Source organism: Sceloporus occidentalis, unplaced genomic scaffold, assembly GCF_023333645.1.
Source record: "Sceloporus occidentalis isolate IW3139 unplaced genomic scaffold, rSceOcc1.0.p SCAF_3, whole genome shotgun sequence".
Taxonomy (NCBI): domain Eukaryota; kingdom Metazoa; phylum Chordata; class Lepidosauria; order Squamata; family Phrynosomatidae; genus Sceloporus; species Sceloporus occidentalis.
In genome coordinates, this window is record NW_028316983.1 from 151,395,616 (window position 1) to 151,422,910 (window position 27,295).

Genomic DNA, 27,295 nt, shown 5'->3' on the forward strand with positions numbered 1-27,295 from the left:
ATGTACAATGTAAGAAAAGTGTGAAGATTCCCAATGCTGATATAACCTTTTTACATAAACATTCTTCATGAGCAATGGTGTTTCCATGTTCTGATACATAATCTGCAGTTTTGTGGACATGTGTACTGTGCAGTTTCCCATTATACATATATGTATATTCCTGTGGTTACATTGGGAAATTTAAAAGAAAGATGATTCTTCATGCAGAATTTTCCTAACCTCTTGGCACTACATGTGTGAGTGCTCATTAAATTTTGGTTATTTATTACTTCTACTAAACGGTTTTCAAGAGTAATTTGGAATTCTGAAACAGTTTACTATATTTTTTTTGTTAAACATGGTTAATAAGTAATTTGTTACTGTGGAAAATAATACTAAGTTTGAACCAAAGGTTGTTTTAATGTCCCAAGACCTGGCAGGAAATGAAGGCAACAATGTTTAATAAATTCAGGTAGTGCTTTCACATCATACATGACAAAATTTATCATGCTTTCTCACAAAATGAATGAATATAGCTAATCAATTGTCAAGTGATAATATATAGGTAAACAAATGGATTATCTTTATCATCCTGACAAATGCTAAGGATAATAATAATAATAAATAATAATAAAAATTTTATTTATATACCACCCTTCTATAAACCAGGGCGGTGTACAACATGAATATCATATACAGCAAGTACAATTAAAACAGCAAATACATTGAAACAAATACATTAAAAACATTCTGGCCAGCTTGCCACTGCTGACATGGGGGGGGGGGAGGCTAATTGGAGCCTGTGTCAGGGAATGCTTGTGTGAACAAGAGAGTCTTCAGCTCCTTCTTGAACTGGGCCAGGGAGGTGGCCGAGCGGAGCTCAATGGGCAGAGAGTTCCAGAGGGTCGGGGCCGAGATGGTAAAAGTCCTCCTTGATGTGGAGGCTAGTCTGGCCCCAGGAACCCTCAATAGCTGCTGCCCAGATGTTCTGAGGGTGCGGGGCGGATTGTATGGGGAGAGGCGGTCCTCAAGGTATCCTGGGCCCAAGCCATTTAGGGCTTTATAGGTAATAACCAACACCTTGTATTGTGCCCGGAAGCGAATAGGCAGCCAGTGCAGATCTTTGAGCACTGGTGTTATATGACTGGCTCTGGATATACCAGTAACCAGTCTGGCTGCCATATTCTGCACTAGTTGTAGCTTCCGGGTGTGGTACAAGGGTTGCCCCATGTAGAGCACGTTGCAGAAGTCCAAACGAGAGGTTACCAGAGCATGTACTACCATTTCAAGGTCCCTCTGGCCCAGGTAGGGACGCAGCTGGCGAATCAGCCGAAGCTGATAACAGGTGCTCCTGACCGTCGCATCCACCTGAGATGTAAGGTGGAGCGACGAATCAAGGAGCACCCCCAGACTGCGCACTTAGTCCTTCACAGGAAGCGTGATCCCATTCAGGACAGGTGGAACCACTTATGTACTCTTCTAGATTTCTGACATGTCAAAATATGATTGTTTACAAATCCCTAACTTCCCTTGATTCTTACTTGGATATAGATGTCAATAGTAACATTTTCATCCCTTATTCCCAGGCAATATCGACCACAAATCATTTATGGGATGATTAATGAAAGGACAGGACACTATTTGTTGCAGAGTTCTAGTATTAATCAGTGTGGCAGAGAGGTATGTGAGATATGCCAGGCTGAGAGAGAGGGATTGGTCTAAGATCACCAGCAGGTTTCAAAGCTGAGTGGAAACTTGGGCCAAGGCATCTCATGTCCCAGTCTATTACTTTAACTAGTACACCAAGCTGTGTTAAATTATTTTTTTCCTGCAAGGGAGAATGGACAACTTAATCAATTTTCTTACCATTGCTAGATGTCTTCAAAATACAAAGTTTTCAAGAAGTCACAGAGGGGAGAAAGTGGAAGCACTGTACATGATATGGGTGGGGGAGATGATGAAGGCTCCTTCCCAGCACAGCTTCATCCCCACCCTTTTGACTGGCAGGTTAGCAGGGTGCTGATGGAAAATCTAGAAGGTGATCCTCTTTTGATCCCAGCACTCAATCCTGTGTAATATTGGGAGATTGAGTGGGAAGCCTAGGAAGGATCCAGGAGGATATAGATTCCCACAACTGTCTCTTGGCTCCACATGTGATATTTGGGAGCTTGGGTGGGAAGCCACACAAGGATTTCGGAGGCAATAGTGTTCCAGAATCCTCTACTGGCTCCCACCTCCCAACCTCCACCTCATGTGATACCAGAAAGGAATGAGTTAGGCAAGGATTGGGACAGCTTTAGTTTAGGAACCTCTGGCAATGGGATGATGGGGAGCAGAGCAAGTATTACAGAAGCTCACCACCTGTCTTCTGTTAACTAATGCAGATATCATCACTTTGAGACGGTTATCACGAAAAAGCCTTGGGCAATAATTCTCCTTGCTGGGCTGCTACCCACCCATTTTGGAATATGTGAGTGTCATGTGGGGAGAGTAGTCCGTGAGTATATTTGAAGACTGCTGGGGCGGGGGGGGGGGGTGAGCTGGAGTTTTATGGAGAAAATTTAGGCACAAAAATCATTGTATTTTAAACAAAAATGTTTTTATAGTTCTTTTTTTTCTCCTAAGTCATAAAATGTGTTTTTTAAATTAAAAAAACAACAACTATTATTGTGTCTTTCAATAGGGGGAAAACTTTCTGTATTTGTTTTATTCTTGCATATGCGAATGAAATAAGTGAATATGTAAGACAAATATGAATCCTCTTTGTTGCACCTGGTCTAACTTAAGCATTCAGAATGGAAGTTAGGGTGATGACTAGGGAGGACAAAGAGGATTGATATTTGTCCTGAGCGGAAGAGAGGAGTGAAATGGAGAACATGCTTAGGATACTCCATGCTGATGCATGAATGTGTCCTAAACTGTTTCTTGTAATCCAGTCTGTGACAAGGAGTACAATTGAGGGTGATAGGTGAAGTTGACAACTAACAATTCCAGTCACACAAGTTAGCTATAGGTTAAACCTGAAAGGGAAGGAACAAGATTATTAGAGCTTAAGGGTTGAGTTTGGAGTTTATGATGACTGGTTTTGTAGCCCTTTTTGGCACTCTGTGGCACACTCCTACCAGCTGTCCTTTTTCACTTGAACTAGAACTCCATCTGTTTCACCAGATTTGTTGGGCAGAATCTACATGATGATATGATTATTTGGCAAACTGCAGTTTCCCAAAAGGCCACAAGAGATTGGGACAACTGGCAAGGATATCCCAAGCACCAGATGGGAAGCTGAACCATTATAATACATGAGATAAAAATATTCTGTGGTATTTCCTAGCTTGTTATAGAATTCCTGGGCCACCTGAAAAATGATGGGAGAAATATTATTTTTAAGTACCAGAATACCAGAACAGAGTGTATGATTTCAGAATGTAGATGGGTGTAGTTGTAGATGGCAAGAAGAATAAAATCTACCTACAAACATTTTGGAGGCATGGATGCCTACAATCTATGTCTGATTGCAGGGAAGTACAGAAATATATTGTTCTTGTATTCAGGGATCAGAACAATAGCTTGGCGCTTAAAGCTGTGCTGAGGTATCAGTGACTAATGTGGTAAGATGAAATGTTTTATCCTCATATAACTCAGACCACAATAGGATAGCTGGACACATCTGTCACATGTTGTCATGGGCTGCCCTGTTTTTGTTTGTTAAAATATACTGTACAAGATATATTGCATGGACTTAATATCTATCTTGCACATATATGCACAATCCAATATAGATAAGACCAACTGTCTGTATTGTATGCCTGTTAACATTTGTGTATCTCAATAGCATGAGGAGCACAATGTATCCTAAGTGTATTAGTTAATGGAGATACCAGCAGTAAACAGGAGTAAACATTCATCTATGCATTTTGACATTTAATATGAGTAAGTAGATGCTCCAAAATATATAAATGAATGTGAGTGGGCATTGCTTCACCACATAATCGGTTTGTGGACTTTACCTCACTTGTAAGCCTTCTGTGGTGTGGTCCTTTGCCATCTTCTGATGTGCTGGTTTAATGTTATAGACTTCAAGTGATTGTGAGCATTGATCTCAAAGAATTGTGGTCTCTTCCAGTACACAAAAGTTTGTTATTGTGTACTTTCGAGTCATTTCCAACTTATGGTGACTCTAAGGCACACACATCACTGGGTTTTCTTGGCAAGATGTATTCAGAAGGGGTTTGCCCTTGCCTTCCTCTAAGGTTTACCATGTAATTTGCCCAAGATCATCCAGTGGGATTTGAATCCTGGTGTCTAAAGTCATAATCCAGTGCTCAAACCACTACACCATGCTGATTCTACACAAAAGTAGTGAGATATTTAACAGTAGCCTATATGGCTGGCAGGCAATACTAAGCATCTTAATTTGCCCAGATCTGATATAGATGCCAGCAATAAGACTTTTCTTTTCTGGCTTGATCAACAGAGCAGTGCATACCTATTCTGACCCCATACCTTTTAAAGCCCAGTCTGAATAGCAAATGCCCAGATGTACATTCCTGATGTGTTTATTTATTGCCCTAGTTTATCAGTAATATTTCTGTTCTTTAATAATATGACAAGGATAACCTTGTCATGCTCGTCTACTTTAGAGCTTGGGTTTATAAATATGAGTATCTAAAATTCCTCTCCTAAATTTAGGCAGAACAGAAAAAGAGAATAGTGGAAATGTCTATGTTGTTAAGGATAAATTATTATCACTTTTTAAAATTTATAAACAAAGTTTCATGTTTGAACTATATCTCAAAGTATAATCTCTGTCTTAAAATTCTCCCTTTATTTTTGAGGTATAGCAAGCCCTCTAAGCAAGCTCATGGAACAAACCACCCTAAAAGACAGAGTTAGCCTCTAAGGTTTTTGTTGGAAGAACAAATTAAGATGACATATGCCAGACACTTAATCATGTTTCTTTTCACAAGAAGAATAGTAATACAAGAATATATGTTCACTGTGTTGGTATTCTGCTAAGTTTTTATATTAGCTCCCAGACAGAATATGAATATGCAGCCTGGGGTTATCCCATGGCTTTTCGAGGACAATATTTTCCCGTCCTTACAGGCTGCGTATGTCCAGCCCTGGGAGAATGTGATAAGACGTGTCTCTGACAGTTAAACACGTGTCTATCCCATCCCGAAAAACCCAGGATAAGACACATGTGATAATCTCCTGAGATGCAATTCCACATACTCACCCCAAAGTTTGACACGTTTGACACGTCATTTCTCAAGTTTCTTTAACTCTTCCAACAATAACAGCAGCAACAAAAATCTTATATCTTATCACTAAAATACTGCTCTGCTGCTGCTATCACCTCTGAATCATTAAAAAAATAATTCTTTCAAACTCATTTTAAGGTATGGAAATAAAACATTGGCGTGTTACACACTGCCATTTAGTACACGCTCCACGTGTACTAGGATTAGGAAGGGGCATGCTAGGGTTAGGAACGGTTTCACCTTCCTAACCGGTCCCATTCCTAGGATGCACAGAGCACGTAGTAAATGGCGGCGCCCGTCCACACGGGCGCTGCCATATTTATGTCTTGGACGCACAGCATCCGGACATGGTGCAGTGGAAGTGATACCACAAGTGCACGCCTTGCGGCGCCACTTCCAGGCGCCAAAAAGGAGCACCATTTCAGCACTCCTTTTTAGCTGCGCCGGGAAGCCTCACGGTCTGGCCACTGGGGCTTCTCAGCATAGCTAATGACTGCGGCGGCAGACCGCCCGCTTTAGGGCGGTCTGTAACGCGCCATAGTAACATGGAGCAAGATCTGGTGAGTAGGGTGGATGGTCTATGTACTTAAACTACAAATTCTTCAAAGCATCCATTGTCTTGCCAGCCCTGTGAGCAGGCACATAATCTTGCAAAAATAAAACACTTTTCTGCAGCTTCCCTTAACAATTTTCATCAGTGCCTCCTTTACCTGACACAGTGAGCTAGAGCAGTATTTTGCATTATCTGTTCAGTCCTTCTGAAGATAATAATCAAAAAACCTTCTTTACCCAAAACTGTGCCCATGACCTTTCCTGATGACCTTGAATTTTTTCAGCCATGAATAATCAAAGTGCCCCCACTGCAAGGACTGCTGTTTGACCTTGGTTTCAAAATCTCCATGCTAAAATTTGGCACATCACTTCTTCACAGGAGTATGATGGTTTTTCACTCAGTGTTTTCATCATACATTCATGGACTTCCTCTGGATTTTCTTCTAGAGGAACAGAAACTTCATGATGGTTCAGAGTTCAGCACTTGAAAATTCCACACTTTTTGTTCACGTGGTTGTATCACTGATTTGTAAAAATTCAGAAATTAAAACTATGAACTGGCAATTTGTAACACAAAAGAAACTCTTTCAAGCTTACAGTTATAAAATTATGCACAGATTTTGGGAAGTGGGTTGGTTGGTCCAAGAACTTTTCAGCATCTCTATTATTTTATTATTTTATCATTATGTGTAAATTTACAGTGCTTTATAAATAAAGGTTAATAATAATAATAATAATAATAATAATAATATTTTTAAAGAGTTTAGAGTCTCTTTTTTCTGAGTCATAGAATAATTTGCAAAAATCAGTAGAACATGACAGTGGAGTGAGGGGCACAAGTCATTTTTAGTACATCTTTAAAAAGCCAGTACATGAAGAGATCTTGTAGCACTTTTGAGGTTAAAGAAAGGAATTGGCAGTGTGAAATTTCAGTGAATTAAGTCTATTTCCTCAGATACATTTGATGAGGAAGCAGACTGATGTCTATGGGGTCAAGAAGACCAGCAGCTTGGAGCAACTACCCACCACTCCAGTGCCAGTCACTCTCCATTTGATGCAGGACCATAGTGACCAGATGTTGTGGTCCTGAGCCCCCCCACAATGGACCACTAGCAAGGAACACTTTTTTTGTGCTCCTTTTGCTGCCACGTTTGGGCCACTTTAGGTGGTTGCTGTGCAATTTTAGCCCAATCCAAGGGCATGCATCATCTGTATGCCATCCCCCTGGATCAGCCCAATGGTGGCACTTTTGGCCCATCTTTTTGGGCCTATAAAAGTTTATGTTGCCAATTCCATTCTTTCAGTTAGTCTCAAAGTGTTACAAGATCTCTTTACATAATGATTTTACATAGAATCATAGAATCATAAAGTTGGAAGAGACCACAAGGGCCATCCAGTCCAACCCCGCCCCCACTGCCATGGAGGAAATCAAAGCATCCCCAACAGATGGCCATCCAGCCTCTGTTTAAAGACCTCTAAGGAATGAGACTCCACAGTTATACCTTTGAATTAAAGAAACCAAGAAAATGCAAGAGAGGGTAGAAGTAGGGGGAAAATTGTATACAGCCTATAGCTGAAATCGGAATTACCTTGGTAATTCCATCCATGTTTATTATGTTGTGCAAGAAAGTTGCCTGAATTCTGCATCTGATGGGAGGGGAACTGGGGCAATTTGTACCCAAATGTCCCTGATTCAGATAGGTTTAAATTGGTCTGATTCAGTTCTAGAATGGGACATTATAGTCCAAAGTGAATCAGGCCAATTTGGAGATTCAGTAATTAAGACCATAAGAAGGTAATGACAATATCTCTCCAACCTAAATATACAAGAAAAATGTCAAGTTGATGTGATAAGTAGGAGGAAGCTTCACTCACTGACAACTCTAATGTGAAATCTGGAGCAAGAACATCACTAGCAGTACCAAGTCTCAGAGCTAGAAAGAGGCGTGTGTAAACACACTGAAGTTATATAGCCAATAATCTTTTACATCTCTTCATTCATTTGTGGACTGAGCTGTAAATAGCAGATTGCTGAAGAAACTGTGGTGAGGGTTTGGGTGGTTTGTGACTGTCATCTGGGCCTGAACTCATTGAGTATCTGTACTTCTCAATGTTTTGCCTTCTTGAGTAGTCTAGTGTAACCTGCTGTTTGCTTTTCCTGTTCATTTGTTAAAGTAGTAATTTCATTGTGAATGTTTTGAGTGTTGGTTGCTGTAACATAGGGTTGGAAAACATATGGACTTCCCTATGTCAAAACGCAAGCCCTATGCTACCTTTCAATTAGCTATGCTGATGTGGGCTGATATTAGCTAAAATATGGAGTGTCATCCATTCCCTGCCCTTGCCTTCTTTCCAAAAGAAAGTAAGTCCCACTGGTAATGCAGATGTACATAGAATGACTTTGTATTAATACTTATATGTCAACCCTTTTATTATACTTCACCAAAGTAAACAATTTAAATGTTTGAATGATCTGAAACTGCAACAAGCAATATCATTTGAAAAAACAGCCATATAGTTTAGTTGTGTGTATGCCAGTAGCTTCTACTCAATCTATTACTGTAAACAAAACATCCGTAATCCAAACAGAGAATGGCCCATGCCACAGCCTCTAGATGCAGTTTGATGAATCATATGTACACAAATTTAAAGACACCATGTAATTTCATAACAAAAGAGAATATTCACCTGAGTTTGTAACACTGGATTTATGATTCAGTGAATAAGCTAGACTATGGGAGAATGGAGTCAGCTCATCTAGGACTATTATTAACACATCAAAAAGAACCATTAATTTTGTGAGAAATGCACTCTTACTCATCGGGTCCAATTGTTTTGATAAATGTTAATAGAGGACTGTATACTATTTATGGAATTTCTTCCACACTAATTGAAACTATGTTGCATTTACTGAAGACTGCATGGGTGAGTCTCCTTAAAATCTTCCAGATGTGCGTCAGATTTTCTGGAATGGACCAAAAAAGTTTCAAAGTCCATTCAGATCATATGTGACTGAGGTAAATTGTCTTAGTCCACCTATCATCTCTTTTCTTTTTCAAATGTTTGTCAGTTTTCTTTTCTCAGTGTGCCAAGTAAAGCAGCAGTGATATTCCTACTGCTATTACCGCCACTCCACTACCATAGCTGACTTGAGGAGAAGAATGCTCACATCCATTGTGCTCTCCAAGGCTGACAGTTACCCAAAAAAAAAGTTTGTAAACTTTTTTTGGTGGGGGATGAGGAAAGGAAGATGTTTCCTCTGCATAGTGAAATTCTCAGTCTTTTCACCCAGGAATAATTTGGGTAGTTATTGGAAACATTTTGTTTACAAGTTTTAACAGAAATCCCACCTCAAATTTAGCTGAATCAATATTAAAAGGAAACAGAGCTCAGAGAAAATGAGCTTTGAAATTCCCCACTACAGTTCTGGAAAATGAAACTGGAAGGAGCCATTTTGCAATGTATTCTCTGAGAGAGATGAAAGCAGCCAACTGCTTCACTTCTTTCTCATTCCAAGCCACCATGTTTTTGATTATTTGTAAGCAGAGAGCAACTATGGGGCTGTAAAAACCACCCCAAAAGGGTGGCCTGCAGCCACCCGTTTTTATCTCATATGGAGGCCACACCAACCAAATGTTGCGGCCTCCAGGAGGCATAAAAAGAACCTGGTCCTGGAGGGTTGTTTTTGTGCCGTGCGTGGGGTGCCATTTCCTCCTTCACATGCAACGACGATGTCCATGCAGCGCCACACCATTTGGATGTGGTGCCACACATATGTCATCATGGTGGCCACCATGTGGACAAGGGTGAGCCAAGTTGGACAGTGCAGTAGGACTCAGGAGAGTGTGGACACGCCTCTTTCCCGAGCCTTAAAATCAGCCCCAGGCTGGCGTATAGCACCAGTCTGTGCTGGGCCTAAGTTGGCAGACCAGATAACATTTTGTATCTCCAGGCATAGCTTTCTAAGGCTTCTTGAGAGGGAAAATTGCAGTTTCTTGACACATACACAAATACAACATTTTGGAAAATATAACCATACTGTTGCTGCAAAATGGCTCTCTTGTTTACAGGGAAGAGCTCTCATTTCTGGCTGTACTCTGAAGCATACTATTTGATTACATATCTTTCAAACTGTTTTTCTGTGCTTTATTCTCAGTTTACCACTGTGAAGTACTATCTATCACCAGTGAGGCAGTACATATTGTACCGATTCTACAGACCTTTAGGTGAGTACGAGATTATGATTTTCTCAGAACTGTTATAGGAGAGTGTAAGGTCTGATAGGAACCACTTTCAGAAATTCAGACATCGGTAGTTGAAATTCAGTAAACATTTAGTCAGTAACTATAGATCCAAGCCAGACACATTCATTGTCAGAATTAAACAGCAAGTGTTAGCATTGCCTAATTAAACTACACACAATTTCAAATTCATGGTTCAATTCTTGTTCATTATAATTAGTAAACACAATTGTGTCTCTTGTTCCTACATCTCTCCTACTTTGCTGCTCTAGCTAGATTAATCTCACAGGAATGACCTTAAACAGGCTTGCGTCATACCTACGTCCACACTAGAGTTATCTTGCTACCTGTGGCTGAAATCACCATCTACCTACAAATAGCTATTTCAACTGTGTAACCCATCCATAAAATAATCCATTCCTGTTATTTTCAGGCAGGCAAGGTGCATCTGCAACTCCTGACAGAAGGAAGCTTAGCATTTCAACTTCAACGTTATAGGCTAGAGAAAGGTTTCCTCTGCACCCAAGATGGTGGTGGTGGTGGGGGGTTAGCCTATGATTTTGAGCTGACATCATGAATAAATAGCATATTCATTTATTACAAACTGAACTGGGATGGAATCATAATGCAGGGAACAAAATAACAGCTGTGATAGCTGTGATAGCAACATTTGCTCTATAGCCACCCAGCTGAGTTTTTGGACTGAGGTGCTAGCAATTTGGATTTTCCCTTCATTGGAGTTCTGTGTGCATTTTCTAATTGTTGCTAAGAATATTATTCTACAGTGCTGCAAGGAAGATTATAGGAGTACAAATCTCCAAAATGTATGGTACAATTTTATGCATGATCACTCTTTTGACTCACTGTGTAAGTCTGAATAGGATAGTAGCATAAACATGCATCTTTGAAACTAATTCATAACCCTTATGTGAAGATTCCTAGAATACAAACATCTTCATGCATGGTTTATTTGTGTACAAAACAGCATTTGGAGGAAACACCATTTTCTGCATAGAAAAATGATATTTAAACAGAGAAATATTAATTTTGTGCAGCAGATGTTGTTTATGCTGAGAAAAAAAAACTAATTGGCGATTTGTTCTGCATAAAATTGGCACATGGTTGATTTGCACAGAAAACTGCATTTTCTGCTCAGAAAAAGCATTTTCTTTAAAAAATGTTATTTCCTGTGCAGAAAATTCTGTTTTCTGTGAAAAACAACCACATACAAATTTTATCCAGAATAAATTCTGAATTTTAAGTAGGCTTCAAAAACTATGTTTTTTATGAGACTACTGCAGTTGGAGGAAACTGCTGAAATTTCTTGTTGTTACCTTCAAAAAGAAACTTATCAAAGAATTGCATCCCTACCTAAAAGAGACCTTTACTCACCAATTGTTATGTTCAGGTTCTTCAAACTAACAGTTGTGGCTCTTTTGATTGACTCATCCAACTGTAAGGCAATGTTATCATTTCCTACTGCCTTCCACTTTGTCCAGCATGACTATATTTTCCAGTGAATCATGCCTTCTTATCATATGTCCAAAGTATGACAGCTTCAGTTAAGTCATTCTAGCTACTACTAACTGTTATGGCCTGATTTTCTCAAAAAATGATTCATCTATCTCTTTGGCAGTCCATGATAGCCATAAATCTCTTCTAGTACCATATTTCACATATCCTGATTTTCAACCAGCCAGCTTTTTGCACTGCCCAGTTTCCACATCCATTCATAGAAACTGGTAATACTATGGCATAGATTATTTTGATTTTGGTACTTACTGGTATATCTTTACACTTGAGGATCTTATCTAGTTCCTTCATAGCTGCTCTTCAACGTCTTTGTCTTCTGATTTCTTGAATACAGTCTCCATTCTGCTTAATAGCTGAGCCTAGGTTTACATAATGTTGATCTATTTCCATGTCGTCATTATCCACTTTAAAGTTAAGCAAACCATTTTTTTTGTTTGTTTTGGTTTTCTTAATGTTTAGCTGTAACTCTTCTTTCACACTTTTTCTCTTGTAACTTTCATTAGTTGTTCCATATACAGTAGAGTCTTGGTTAACCGACACTCTGGATTATCCGACGCCCCTCGCCTCCCCCCTCCCCCCTCCCTCCTTCTTCCTCCTTTCCCTCCCTCGTTCCCTACTTACCTTCGGCGAGTCCTCTCCTGCCCTGCCTCCCTTCCCTTCCCCTCAAAGGACTCCGAAGAGCCCTTTGGAGTAAAGGGGAGGTCCGAGAAGAGGAGGACCGGGGAGCCCACTGAGGGAGAGGGCAGGCCTGGGAAAGAGAGTTCTGGGCCCATGCCGAGGCCTCTCCCTCCCGGCTTCTCTTTCCTCTCCCCGAACGGACTCTCAGGAGTCCATTCAAGGGGAGGAAAGACCCGGGTGGTCGGCCTGTTTTGTCCTCTGCAGCCACGGAGGACAGGAAAGGGCTGAGGATGCAGCCTCCTCGAAGAGGCTGCATCCTCAGCCCAGGCTTGTCCTCCGCGGCCACGGAGGATAGGAAAGGGCCAAGGACACAGCCTCCTCGAAGAGGCTGCGTCCTCAGCCCAAGCTTGTCCTCCGTGGCCACAGAGGACAGGAAAGGGCCGAGGACACAGCCTCCTCAAAGAGGCTGCGTCCTCAGCCCAGGCTTGTCCTCCCCGGCCACAGAGGACAGGAAAAGGCTGAGGACGCAGCCTCCTCAAAGAGGCTGCATCCTTGGCCCAAGCTTGTCCTCTGCGGCTTGCCTCCCCTCCCAAGGGAACCCAAGGACTCCCTCGGGAGGGAAGGGGCCAAGCCCCGCCAGCGCTAGCTTTCCCTCAGCTGGAAGGGAGCTCCACGGAGCTTCCTTCGAGCTGAGGGAAGCCAGGCCACTGAGGAGGGGACTCTGGCCTTGGCCCAGTCCCCTCCCCGGCAGCTTGCTTTCCCTCGGCTGGAAGGGACCTCGGCGGAGCTCCCTTCAAGCAGAGGGAAACCTCATTGGATTATCCAACATTTTCGGTCATCCGACAATCAGTCGGTCCCATTTATGTCAGATAATCGAGTCTTTACTGTATTTTAAAACTGCAAACACCTTTTTTAAAAACAAGCAAAAGAAAAATATGTGCAAATATAATTTAGTAAATGGGAAAATGTTCACAAACTACTATGTATTATGGCAAGTGCCATAGATAAATAGATACATTATGGAAAAAATCAGCATAGAGGGAAAAGATGTTTTGTAACCCAATATGGGCAAAGGATATAACAAGAATGTCCATGTGATTTAGAAAAATGCAGTGAAAAATGCAGCCCAGACTAGATCCCTGTCCTCATGGCCCAGGATACTTTGAAGTCAACCCAGAGTTTTTTGGCCCTGCAGCAGCTCTGACCTGATTCTGGTTATCTGGCTTTCCATTCCAATGCCACAGTAGTTGTCTGAACAGGAGTTCCTCTGAGACACTAAGTGTATCCACTGCTACCATGGATTGCTCACATCTCAAAGTAAGTGACTTGTGGTAGCAGACACATTGGGAGGCTTAGCAGGAAAGCCATGCAGAAAGCCACCAAGATACAGAAACAGAGGAGTTTATCCCACAAACTTTAAAACCGTCTCAAGCATCCCGGGCTGGAGCTGTGATGTGGAATGGAGGCAGCGATTATTGCATGCTAAATCACTGGCTGCCATCACCCTAGGTCCCAGCCGGTCGTCATCAGCCTGGGTCCCAGTTGTGTTCCGCCAGCACTTTTTCGAAGCCGGAAAGCTTCCGACTTCGAAAAAGTGCAGGTGAAGCATGGTTGGAACCTGGCTTTGACCTGGGCTGATGGGAGGCGACAATTAGGTGGTGATAAAGTTCATGCAATAAGCTCCTTAGGGATCCAGATCTTCCTGGAAGATCCAGGGATTTTTATACCTCGGTTCTGGTGTGGAACATGCTGCTTGCACAAGAACCAAAGTTTGGGACATGCATCTTCTGAAAAGAATTGCACTAGAATTGAGGGAGTGGAAATGGGTCTTTTGGACCATGCAGGGAATTTTTTCCCATCCCTACTCTCAGCAGAACTTTGAGAAATAGAGAAAAATAAGCAGAAAAGTGAAAGGGGTTAAATAGATTGATGCTAGAAAATGGTCAGGTAAGATTGTTCCACTGCTCCCCCACCAGCTCTGTATTGTACTTGTTAAGAGGAGACATAAAGACAACTTATGGAAAGCAAATAAATCAACATGCTTGGTTTTCATGCATGTGCATGTTAGCTATTACAAAATAGAGGGCCTTATTTAGGATATCATTGCATATGTTCTGACATTTAGCTTGACAGGCCATGAGTTGTATAGAACTAATTTAATAAAAGTACTTTAAAAATGTAAAAGGATCAGGGAAGTAAAACTACCATGCTGATTTGGTAGGATATGGGTGAACTTGAGTTACTAGGAGAGCCGAAGACTGAGACTTGGAGCAAACTGCAAACCAGGCATGTGGGTGGAGGTGGGGAATTAGCTTATTTCAGTAGTATACCAAAAGTCATGCTGCAGCTGTTAGTTGCCTCTGCCTGCTGATCATGTGATTTTTCCACAGAGTCTTTCTTTTTCCAGCTGTACAAAGAAAAAAAATCATGCGACATCATTTCCTGATGGATAAAATAGTAATTTACAAAGGATAATCAGGAGGCACCTGAAGAGCGACTGATGGAGAAATTATTTATCACCCCCTTAGTATGTGTATGAAGTCTCTATTTCATTCCCCGAGCATCTGGAAATATTAGTCTGACACTTGAGGTTCCTCATCCTTTGACTGCTTGGGGTCTCTTTATGCATAATAAGTCCTCCTTCTGTATCATGTTCACCTTAACTAAGAAGAAAACTCAGCGTGCATCATGATTTACATCATCAGAGATTTTTTAACTCCCTTTTCATAAAAAGTCACACTTGTGTAAACCTGTGAGCATGCTTTAGTAGTGCAGGATGAAGAGGGAGTTCTTATACCTCCAGGGGAGGATAAATAATAGGTTGAAGTTGTATGGATTATGAACAGATGCTTATGCTGAATCAGAAATAGATGATGACATTTAACACTGAAAACTATAAAACTATAAAACCGAAAGAATATTGGACACAACCTAGAAGAATATATGGAAAGATTCACTCCACTATTTGTTAAACATATGTCAGTGGAAAATATTAAGTTATGGTTTAATGTATTAATTGGTGGATTTTAATATGCATTGGTTTTATATAGTTTTATGTACATTTTATACAGCATTTATAAAATCCTGTGTATGGTTTTACATGTGTTGTGTTATTTTTTGTTGTTTCCTGCCCCCTTCCACGGGGAGAAGCAGGTAAGAAATGGGTATGATGGTGGTGGTGGTGGTGGTTCTCCTTCTTATTATTATTAAACGAATAAAATTATCACAAGAGACATGAAAGATATGTTTTAATGGAATACATCTGAAGATGACTACAATGGTAGAGAAGGCACCAACATTATGCTTCCTATTTCAACCATAGGTGTCAGAATGGTTTCACACAACAATTGGCCTTTAAACTGACCTACTGTGCTGTGGAAAAATTGGAGAAATACTTTCAAAAGATAGTACTGGATACCTTCTTACATAAATGTCACTGGAAGATCTAGAGGTGACCATATTACACCTATAGTAAAGTCTCTTCAGTGGCTGCCTATTAATTTCTGGGCGTAGTTACAAGGTGTTGGTCATAACCTTTAAAGCCCTTCATGGCTTGGTTACAGCTTACTTACAATCACCTTCTCCCATACCGTCAACTCTGCACATTGAGGTCCTCTAGTAAAAACCAGCCAGCAAAAACTAGGCTGGCTGCCATTACCCAGAGGACCTTCTGTTCTGTCGCTCCCAAGTTATGGAATAGCCTGCTGGAAGAGATCTGATATATCGCCGGTCCTGATTGCTTTAAAAAGGCAATCAAAACATATCTCTTCCGGCAAGCCTTGCCAGATTAACATTCCAGCAATCTCCTATTCATTTAATTAATTGTTCAACAACTGCTCTCACTGCTTCTGCCCTATTTTTAATAATATTTTAAATAACTGTTTAAAAATTTAATTGTATTTTATTGTGGATGCGAGGGACTGGGAGGGTTTGGGACACAACAATAAGTTGTTATTGTATTTTACCAATGCTTTTACTGTTAGCCGCTTCGATCTGTTTGGAGAAGCAGAATAATAATAATAATAATAATAATAATATAGTATAATGGGAGCATCTACACTGTACAAATAATGCAGTTTGATAGTATTTTAACTGTCATAGGTCCATACTACTAAATCCTGGGTTCTGTAGTTTTGTGAGGCTTCATCACTCTTGCAGAGAATGCTAAAGACCTTGTAAAACTACAAATGCCAGAAATTCCTAGGATGGAGCTGCAGCACTTAAAATGGGATCTTTAAATTGTATTTTTTCTACAGTGTAGATGCATCCAGTGACCATAATAACTATAAATTAAACTGGCATAATACCCCTCTATGATTCCTGGCACAATATCTCCAAATTGTCATAATAAACAGATATCCCTGTAGGGTAAATAAAGTGTAGTTTCCAGAAGCACTAAACTGAACTCCAACTGAATCAGAATTAAGTGTCACCATGTTATAAGGTGAAATTAGATCTGCTGAACTGCACTGTCATGAAATGTGTGCGGTTTGTGTGACAAAGGCAGGGCATCTAAAGACAAATGTGCTTCAGGAGGCCAGACGCTTGATTATGTATTGGAATACACCTGTGTGTATGACTAAGCAATATGATGTAATCTATAAGCAACCATGCACTGAGGCTGCATCAAACAAGGGTATATAGCTACCACCTAACTGTAAACATGTATGGGTCAGTAGTAATGGGTCAATGTTGTGGAGTTGTTGAGAGAAAGAGTTGTGAATAGAGTTAGTTCAGTTGCCGTATGTACAGAGAGTATACCAGAGAGTTCTGTATGGCTCTGTTGCTGTTGAGCTACTGAAGAGGAGGAAGACAGTGTTGTACTTCCATCCTAGAACTCTGTTTTGTTCCTGCATCTGTAAATAGTCTTCCCGATCACCTATAAATAAATATCTTAACAGTGAGCTGTTTGGTCCCACTTCCTGATTTCAGCAAAGTGTCTTAAGGTCTGGTAGAGATACGAGATTTCATATTCATGCCTCAGTCTCAGTGTGACATTAAGGATGGAAAGAAAGCTTATTAGACTTAACAGTTCTAATGAAAGTCACATTTTAAGGGAACATAAAAAGAGCTCCTAACAGATAGGCCAAAATAAAGCAGCTTCGGGCCACTTTGGAGGTATGCTGTTTAAATGACACACACATCTTAAGAGACAGAAGATGCACTAAAGCCACGCTCCAATCCTAAGGACTGCAGTGCAGCTTTAGTGCATCTTCTGGCCTCTTAAGATGTGTGTGTCATTTAAACAGCATACCTCCAAAGTGACCCAAAGCAGCTTTATTTTGGCCTGCCTGTTCAGGCCCAATGAAAGCAACTTCCTTAGACTTGTGAGAAAGTATGAAACTCACCTTGACCATATTACATATTATTTTTTTGTGGATTTTCTGGGCTATGTGGCCATGTTCTAGGAGAGTTTATTCCCGATGTTTCGCCAGCATCTGTGGCTGGCATATTCAGAATAGATTTACACATTTGCAAGATTTACTGGATATTTTGAAGAAAAAGACTGGGAACCTGTTACTTGGTTAACCTTATATCTACATATGGCCTTTTCTGGTCAGTGGTTAGGTTGGTATTCACTTCCTTATTCAGCAGCAACCAGATCACTATAGAGCTTCATCAGGCCCACTCCCCTTGGCCATTCCATGCCTAGTGAAAGTTTGTTGGGATCAGAGAAGCAACTGGCTATGTCCCCATAGAAAATAAGGACCCCAGCAGAACTCAGCAGATGGTGAAATCATTTCATATCTGGCTACAGGCACATAGCCAGATAATTCTGATTAAATCCATGAATGCAGACTCTGTGGATACAAAGGGTTGACGGCACTAATGTTTGGCAAGAAATTTCATAGGTTTCAATCTTCTGGAAGGCCAGCAGAGCAAGCTCTTGCACCTCAGAGTTTCCCAGTGTGCAGCAGCAGAGAAAAATCTTTTCTGTCTTTTTTAGTGTGGAAAGAAAAGTGGATGGCATACAGACCAATGAGACTTAAGCATCCACAGATTTTATTACCTATTGGGGGGGGGGTGTTTCTGGAACCAAATACCAACAGATACCAAGGGCTCACAATATAGCAATCACAATAGCAAAGAAATTCCTTCTTTGCTATTGTGATGTCAAATGAAGTGAGCCAAGTGTTACTTAATGTTCCACTGGTATTAAGTATTTGGTCCAAGTACATTCAATATTCTCAAGATTACCTCAGTAATCAACAGAGACTATATATGGACTAAATCGGAGAAAACCTAGAATACACAACATCGTATTTTTTAAAAAAATAATTAAGAAAGATTTGAATTTCAGCTAGTGTAAATAATTGCAGTTTCTGAAAGTACAGAAAAAGACCTCTGAATCAGAGTAAGTACTGCTGAAATCTTACGCCTTCACAGAGGAAATGAGTTTGGGCTGACCAGAAGTCAGTGTTCTAGTGTGACTGTAAACTTCAAATGGTACAGAATTCAAATGTCTACAAATAATGCCTTGAGTATGTATTAAAGAATGAAAATGAAAATATAAAAATATTAAATATTAACATTGCACAACTGACAGCCATCCTTATTGGTCATCACTAAATGTAATTCTGTGTATTGCTGAACAATACAATACTATATGTGTCACTTCAGTTCTATGGGGCTTATTCCTAGGAAAATGTCTATGACGTTACACATTTCCCAGACTATTGTTTCTGTCTCTGATGCTTATTTGTGCATACTTGGTGTGCTTCCCTAGAGGTACCATTTCATTTCTTCGATTCCAGGGTCATAGTTTCAGCCCCCATACTAATGTACTTTATAGTCAGGATCAGGCCATCCCTTCCAGTCAGAGTAAAACGATTCTTCAGATGCCAGGTAAAGGACAGTAGGGGCACCCTCAACTTTCTCTCTCTCTCTGGACAACAGATCCAAATTACCATGATGCCTGGGGCATTCTGAGTTTTGGAGTCCTTTCCTGAAAGTCAGGAAGCTTGAAACTGTGGTACATGCACTGGTAACCTCTAGCCTCAATTTCTGTAATGTGCAACATGGCAGCCAGGCTGGTTTCAGGTAAAACTAGGAGAGACCATATTACAACGATCTTAAGATTGCTCCACTGGCTGCCTATTAGTTTCCAGGCACAGTACAAGGTGTTGATTATCACCTTTAAAGCCCTAAGTGGCTTGGGTCCAACCTATCTTTGGGACCATCTCCTTCCATATAAACCACCCTGTGCACTCGGGTCCTCTGGGAGGAATCTGTTGCAACCCATAAAATCTAGATTGTCTACAACTGCCCAGAGGAACTTTTCGGCAACCGCTCCCAGATTATGGAATGGCCTGCCAGATGAGATCTATCACATTACCACCTTAAACAGCTTTTAAAAAGCTGTTAAGACAGATCTCTTCCAGTAGGCCTTTACCGAATAGATAACTGGCCACCAAATAATTTGAACCTGTTATTCCCTGATTTCTGCTACAGCTGTTGTTGATTTTTTTATGATTTTAAGTTATGTTTTAATCTGTAAACTGCTTAATTGTATTTGGGGGGGGGGGTTATTGGGATACGGGATTGTATATATTAACTTGTAAGCCACTCCGGTTGTGTTGCACAGAGAGGCAGGGTGTAAATTATTATTATTATTATTATTATTATTATTATCATTATTATTATTATTATTATTCCTCCACAGCTACATTGTGAAGCTCTGGACAAATTGGATTACCAAGTGAGGTAGAAATGATATGCTGCTATAAATTATCAATTGACAGTTGAATAAGCTTTTCTGTGTCAAGTGGGAGATGGGACACCACCTTTCCCTTTGCTTCAAGGAGCATGCCTTGTTCTTTGCCATTTCACTGGAACAATTGTATCTAGTCTGCACTTGGAGCCAGCATTTTCCACAAAGTGGTGTCTCTGCCTGAATATAAGTCTGGTGGCAGTCTTGCACACTTCCAGGCAGCTCCTTGACAGCATTGGAGCTGTCAGCTAGTGTGAACTGGTCCTCAGAGTATTTTGAATATCATTTGCCCAGGGATTTTTTAATGAGGAAAATTAAATTCCATTAAAATGACATAGCCATTAAACCTGTCTTTGAAAAAAAGAAAAAGAGTAATGAATGCTTTTGCAAAAAACAAAAAAAAACCCACACTTTTTTCAATAAATACTAATAATGTTCATTTCCTGTAGTATCTAGCACATTCACCTCCACTCAGATAATCCCTTTGTTCAAGTGACAATGTATTATGTCTTTTTAAAACATTCACATTTTAAATCTCTTGAAATCAAAGCAATAAAAAGATACACTTCCATTTTTATGTGTAAAATACATGCAAGAAGACAGGATGGTATGAATCCAGGCAGTTGGAAACCAGGAGATAATGAGATCTTGGGTAGAAGCAACTAGAGCTAAAGGGAATTCATGCAGCTCAGAGTATGAAATTAATCATGTTGCAGAGAAATTCAGAGACAATCACTGCAAACTGAACCAAGGGTAATTGACTTAAACGAGAAAGGTCTCAAACTTTGCTACAGCAAATATCCCTAGAAATATATATATATATATATATATATATATATATATATATATATATATCTCAAAAACCCCTTTTCTGTGCCAGCTGTAAATGTAAAAGCGAAACAACAACTTTTTTGCCAGCCCTAATCTGTCACCAGAATTGCACCCAGAATATTGAATAGAATGAGAGGGAGCAATCCTTAAAGCTTCCAAGCTGAATGGCCAATAACAGAACTATAGCAAGAGCAAAAGCACTTATATTTCTATACAGCTTTATAGTGCTAAGCACTCTCTAAGCAGTTTATAAAGTGTTAGCAAATTGCCTCCAATAAGTTGGGTATTCATTTTACTAACCTAAGAAAGAATGGAAGGCTGAGTCAACATGGAGCCCTGCAGAATCAAACTCAAAATGTTTTGGCTGCAGTACTGGTATTTAAGCACTGTGCCGCCAGGGCTCCTATCAGCTCAGAAGAGAAAGGTAGTAGCTAAAACAGTGGTACAAAAAGAAGTCCCAGGGCAATTGTGAGAGAAATAAGTTGAACCTTCTTTGGGGCTGTCCATACAAGCTAAAAACAAACAAACAGTCGCACACCATTTTGGAACTGAACTGTTTAAATGGCATGCATAGCTGAAATGGAAGGAAAACAAACCTAAGCCACACTCTGCGATTTAACGCTGGAGCAAAATAAATTCTGGTTTCCTCCAATTCAGACCAGAAAGAGAGAATTACTGAACTGACGTGTGGAGCCAGGGAGTGGGGCTGGGCAAACCACTGGTTCATTGCACAAGCACATGAGTGGTCAGATGTACCATTGAACCATTGCGCGCTCTATGTAGCAAAATGTCAGGTTGTCAAGAAAACAACAGAATCATAGAAGCACAGATGTGGAAGATATTACAGTCAAACCCCCTGCCATACAGGAACACACAATCAAAGAACCTCTGACAGATCGCCATCCGGCCTCTCTTTAAACCCCCCCCAGGGAAGGAGATTCCCCCACACTCAGAGGGAATGCATTCCACTGTCCAGCATCTCTTACTGAAGATTTTCACACTTGCCTCCATCACTGCTAAAACGTCCTGCAAATGTAGCTAAAAGGGAAAACAAGCCCCTGTGTCTGAATGCCAGGAGCACTTCCTGAATCTTCATGGGAACGTGGCTCCCTCTAGCATCCTTGAATCATTGCAAGGGAAGCATAGTTCCTCTTAAAGCAAACTTTGCTTCTTTTCGACGATGCAGCCCACCCTCCTGCCAAAAATGCAGTTGGTTGCTTCAGGGCCAGGTAGGAATTTTCTTCCTCTTTCCTGTTTTTTTTTTGCCTACCCCATACTGTATGCAGGGACTGGAAATTGGTTTGGGGTGGCTGTTAAATAGGGCTCATATGGGGTTAAAGAACTGTTTGGTGCACACCAGTGGCACCCCCTTGTGGTGAAAGGTTAGGCTCTGGAACAGCTTAGACAGGTCAAGGGATGTGGAGTTGTGAAAGAACCTGCCTTTGGGGTAGACACAGGGGTTTTGCTCAACCTTACAAATTTGAGGGAGTTTGGGAGACAGTGTCTTATGTGTACCTTCCTAGGACTGGCTGAGGATGCAATCCAAATCATTGGATTTACCTCAGGGTTCGGTGTTTGTGCCCAAAGGGAAGGCTGAAGAGGAGGTCTAGGACCGACACCTGGCTTCAGCTGGACCCACACCAGCCTTTTCACTTCAATCAAGTTGAAGTTGAAGTTCAAGAGCTTAGCTTTAAATAGGATATAAATATCCCCTTTTTGAGGGGTTTTTTTTGGGCTATGTGACCATGTTCTAGAAGAGTTCATTCCTGATGTTTCGCCAGCATCTGTGGCTGGCATCTTCAGAGAAAGTTGTCATAGAAGAGAGCTGGAGATACACACACACACACTCTCTGTAGGGAGGGAATTCCATGTTAATCTGTGTATTGTTCTGCTGTTGATGGCAGGGCCTCAGAGTGGGAGGATATGCAAAGGAGGATTAGGGTCTGCTAATTGGTGATCATTATCTGCTGAGAAAGCCCCTGACGCTGAGTGATTTCCCATTTGCATTTGCTGAGTCCTCATTTTGCTGTTCTTCAGGACTGGTAGACAAACTTTGTTCACTTTAAGGGTTTCTTTCTGGTTGAAATTATCCAGATGTGCATGGATTTCAATGGCTTCCCTCCACATTCTGACCTGATAGTTGTTGGCATGGTCCAGGATTTCAGTGCTATCAGACAGTATTTTGTGCCCAGGATGGTTTATAACATGTTCTGCTACTGCTGATTATTTTGGCTGACCCAGTCTGCAGTGTCTCTCATGTTCTTTGATTTGTGTTTGGACACTGCATTTGGTGGTCCCTATGTAGACTTGTCCGCAGCTGCATGGTATGCAGTAAATTCCTGCAGCTGTGAGAGGGTCTCTCTTATCCTTTGCTGAGCATAGCATTTGCTGGATTTTTTTGTTGGTTTGTAAACCATTTGAATGTTATGTTTCTTCACCAGTTTCCCTATTCTGTCTGTGACTCCTTTGATGTATGGTAAAAATACCTTCCCTTTGGGTTGTTGCTTGTCTTCACGCCTCTGGGTTTTTCTGGATCTGGCAGCCCTTCTGATGTCTGAGCTGGAATAACCATTAGCCTGTAGAGCCCAATCTAGGTGCTTGAATTCATCTTCCAAGAGGTGGGGTTCACAGATCCGTTTTGCCCAGTCTACCAGTGTTTTTAAATGGCCCTTTATTCATCCAAATTTCCATGTCTGGTCTCTTTATTTTATGGTTGGGTATCAATAGGTAGTATCATCTATCTTGGGACATATCAGAGCTTTTCCAATAGGTACAAGCATTTGTTAGGCACAAAGCCTTGACAGGAACCAACAAAATCAATTAATTAAGTATGGGTATAGTATGTTCATTGATTGTTTAGGGGAAATAGGCATGTCTGTCTATCTGGAACCTTGAATAGGAACACTCTTTATTAGGGCACATTACTATATGTCCAACTTTGTGCTTCGGGTTCTTTTCCCCCATCCTCAATTAATTTGAAGTAGAAATTAAATTAGGATTCATACCTGATATGCAAAATATTGGTATACACATCAACATGCATTCCAGTATGAAGATTTTCAAAACAAAAATTAATTTCATTTTGGATTGCATACCATATACTAATTAATCCCTTTGAACATTAGTATATGGGGAACAAATTGTAGCAGCACTGCTTGGATATGAAATTTGCCTTGAGCATATCAAAGGAAAGAAGGGATAGATATCTAAGAAATAACATCTGGAACATTGATATTGAATTGCAGATCTGTTTCAAGAAAAAAATTACGATCTTATATGTATTGCATTTTTTTCTGTGAAGCTGAATTATATACTTTTGCAATTTTCTTCCTACTATTAAATTTCCTCCCCAAAAAAATCAGTCTAGCTTCGAAGCTGATTCTTAATTGGGCAGAAATTCTACCAAAATTTGATTTTCAATGTGGCTGGACAGAAAACATTTTCTACACAGGAAACAACATTTATTTTCTGTGCAGAAAAATCTGCTTCCTGTACAGAAAAACTGCTTTCTGTGCAAAACAACCACATGTAAATTTTGTATAGAATACGTCACTAACTGCAAAATTTCTCCAGGATTCTTCTCATCTGAGTTTCTTAAACATTCAAAAAACATGTTGTTCAATCATTTAAAAATATATATTTTCAAATATTTTTCTGTGCCTCTTGAAACCTGGACCTGTGTCCTGAGCAAATATTCCAAATGTCATGTTTTGATCTCACTGTTAATGATTTCAGTACAATGCAAATGTTACAAAGACAGAGACGGACAGACATTAATGGTTAAATTAATTTAATCACAACCAACACTATTAATTACAGTTTTTCATTGAGCAAATTCACATATTAAGCTATGAGAAATATTGTTAAGGAAACAGAGGCCTAAATCCAAATGTTAGTTTAAACAAGACACGTTGACCCAATCATTGAATAGTAATTCCACATTTATGTAAATCCTATTGGTTCAATGACATTATGCTAGAGAACAATTGATATAGGCTCATTGTTTGTATACATGATGTGTGAATTAGCCCAAGTTTCATATTAATCCATTAGTCCCTCATAGAAAATATCATGTGCCTCATAGTCCATTAATATATTTAATAGAATGTTGAATGGACACATATTGCAGAAGGTTTATGTGAAAGATGAAACATAATTTACCCCACTTGCATCATATGCTGAAGCTTTAATTAGTGTTTAAATAGCACCTATAAATATTTCTTTTATGCTACCATCAGTAATTTTTTATGGAAGAAAAATGTTATTGTAATCCATCATCCCAGTGGTTTCACTATCATTTTTGGTATTTGTTTTCCATCAGTATGGTTCCTTGGGTGACATTTATTTGCCTTTGTTATTGGTAGCTGCTTCTTTGCTAGAAGAAATTACAAATTCCAATAACATTTTGAATGTTAATCCAGCAATCCTGGACATAAAAAATAAGTCCTCTTCATTCTTCAGCCACTTATTTCAGCTTTATCCATTGGCTAATATCATATCACTTCTTATCATATCATTTTTTAAATCTATTACAGCCACTCAACATGTTTTCTAAGCTTATGGCAGATTTCTTATCTAATACAGTTTGAATGAATTTATTTCAAAATCCACCTTATTTCAATTTCCTTCAAGCTTATTGCAGAATTAGTGTTTGCTGTCATGTTGTTTTGTTTTGTTTTTTAGAATATTGGGTTCTGTTTTGCTAAGTAGAACTGTTTTGCTGAAGGCACTACAGTAGCTATTATGGCTAATAGTGGAAGAGCCTTCTTATTAATTCTAAGATGTCCTCATTACAATTCCTGGATATTTAAAAGGCATCAAGGGATTTTATTATGCAGACAGAGCTCCTAGTTACTCAGGTGATGGCTCTTTGAATTAGATATTTGAATTTTGTTTTGGGAGTTGAATAATGTGTCTTATCCATCTAATTATATACCAATAAATTAGGCTTGGCAGAGACTCAATTCTTGTCATGTCAGAAACAGTTCTGGAAAATATTAAAGAAGAAAGTTAAGTATCTTGGCTCTGTTTTAGTGGTTTAGAAAGAATGAAAAATAAACTGTGTTTCTTCACTTCATGTTGTTCTTAATATGTCATGCTCTCATTGCTGTTCATCAATTTAGGGCATAAACCTTGATGTTCACTCATGTGCTGTGCTGACACATCCCTACCATCAACACTAATACAGGCAGTTTCCTGCCACCAGACACAAACATGCCTGAGATCATGAAAATGCAGTCATGGTTCAGTTAATTCTTGGCTGAGAATAAATTGATAGATTCACTAACATGCAACTGGAGGCTTGAATTTTTACATCTTGGCTATTGATATTTCCCCCTATATCGGTGTCTGCAAATCTTTACCTATTTTTTTTCTTTCCCATGGGACAGTATAAATCTTTAACATTTTTATCCCCTTGGGAAAGATTACAAGGTATTTTGAATGTTTTTAAAGACTTTTCATATTTGAAGACTCTTATTGTGATGTATGTGTGTGTGTGTGTGTGTGTGTGTGTGTGTGCACAAAATACTTGTCTGGAAAAAATACAACGATTTTTCTATTGGTGTTACTCACAAAAAAGTGCTGGTCTCTTCATTATGATATAAGGCGGAAATTCTTACAGCAGTTAACAGTTTATCTGATGAGATGTTTCAATACATTAATGTTATATATAGTATTCTTAACTGCAGCTGCAGGTGCAGCTGCAGTGCAGAAATGACGAGTGTGACATTGCTTTAACTGTCCTGGTGGCACAGTGGTTAAATGCCTGTACTGCAGTTACTCACTCACTCACAAAAAGATTGTGAGTTCAGTCTCAGCCAGGAGTACAGGGTTGACTTCTGAGATCACTGAAATTAGTGCCCAACTTGTTGGAGACAATTAGCTTACAGTTGTAAACTGCTTAGGGACTGCTTAGTGTGGTATGAAGCTGTATAATGAGATCCAGTTCATCAGTTGCTATTATCAATCTGTATACCTTGGAAGAAAGCTAACATAATGGAGTAGTTCAAGCTAGAGACCAGGGTTTGAATCCCCACTTGGCCATGGAAACCCACAGAGTGACCTCAGCCTCAGAGGAAGCCAAAGACAAAAGTTCTCTGAACAAATCTTGCCAAAAAACAAAACAAACAAAACCATGATAGGATTAAGGTTAACCCGCCCTGAATCCCTTTATAGGAGAAAGGCGGGATATAAATCCTTGAAATAAAAATAAATTAATAAATGAATAAATGGTTGTTCTAAGTTGGAAATTACTTGAAGGAGCATAACAACAACAGCAGCAACAACATACTATGTAATACCATTACAACCATGTAATACTATTACAGCATTGAAATCCATTTATTTATTTATTGCTTTATACAGCCCACCTTATCCACAGATTCTGCATCCATGGATTTCACCATCCATAGCTTGAAAAAATAATTATTATTATTATTATTATTATTATTATTATTATTATTATTATTATTCCCAAAAGCAAAATTTAAAGGTAAAGATAAAGACAGTCCCTTGACATGAATGTCTAGTTGTAACCAACTGTAGGGGGCAATGCTCATCTCCAA

The 27,295-nt window shown here is 39.8% G+C and overlaps 1 long non-coding RNA gene across 1 annotated transcript in view; it reads left to right on the forward strand.

Annotated features, from left to right (window-relative positions):
• Positions 1 to 9,950: 9,950 nt before the first annotated feature.
• Positions 9,951 to 27,295, forward strand: part of LOC149316952 (uncharacterized) — a 45,536-nt gene continuing 28,191 nt past the window's right edge. Inside the window, exon 1 of the long non-coding RNA XR_016280725.1 lies at positions 9,951 to 10,021. This is a non-coding gene — a long non-coding RNA (uncharacterized LOC149316952). The remainder of the gene's footprint in view (positions 10,022 to 27,295) is intronic.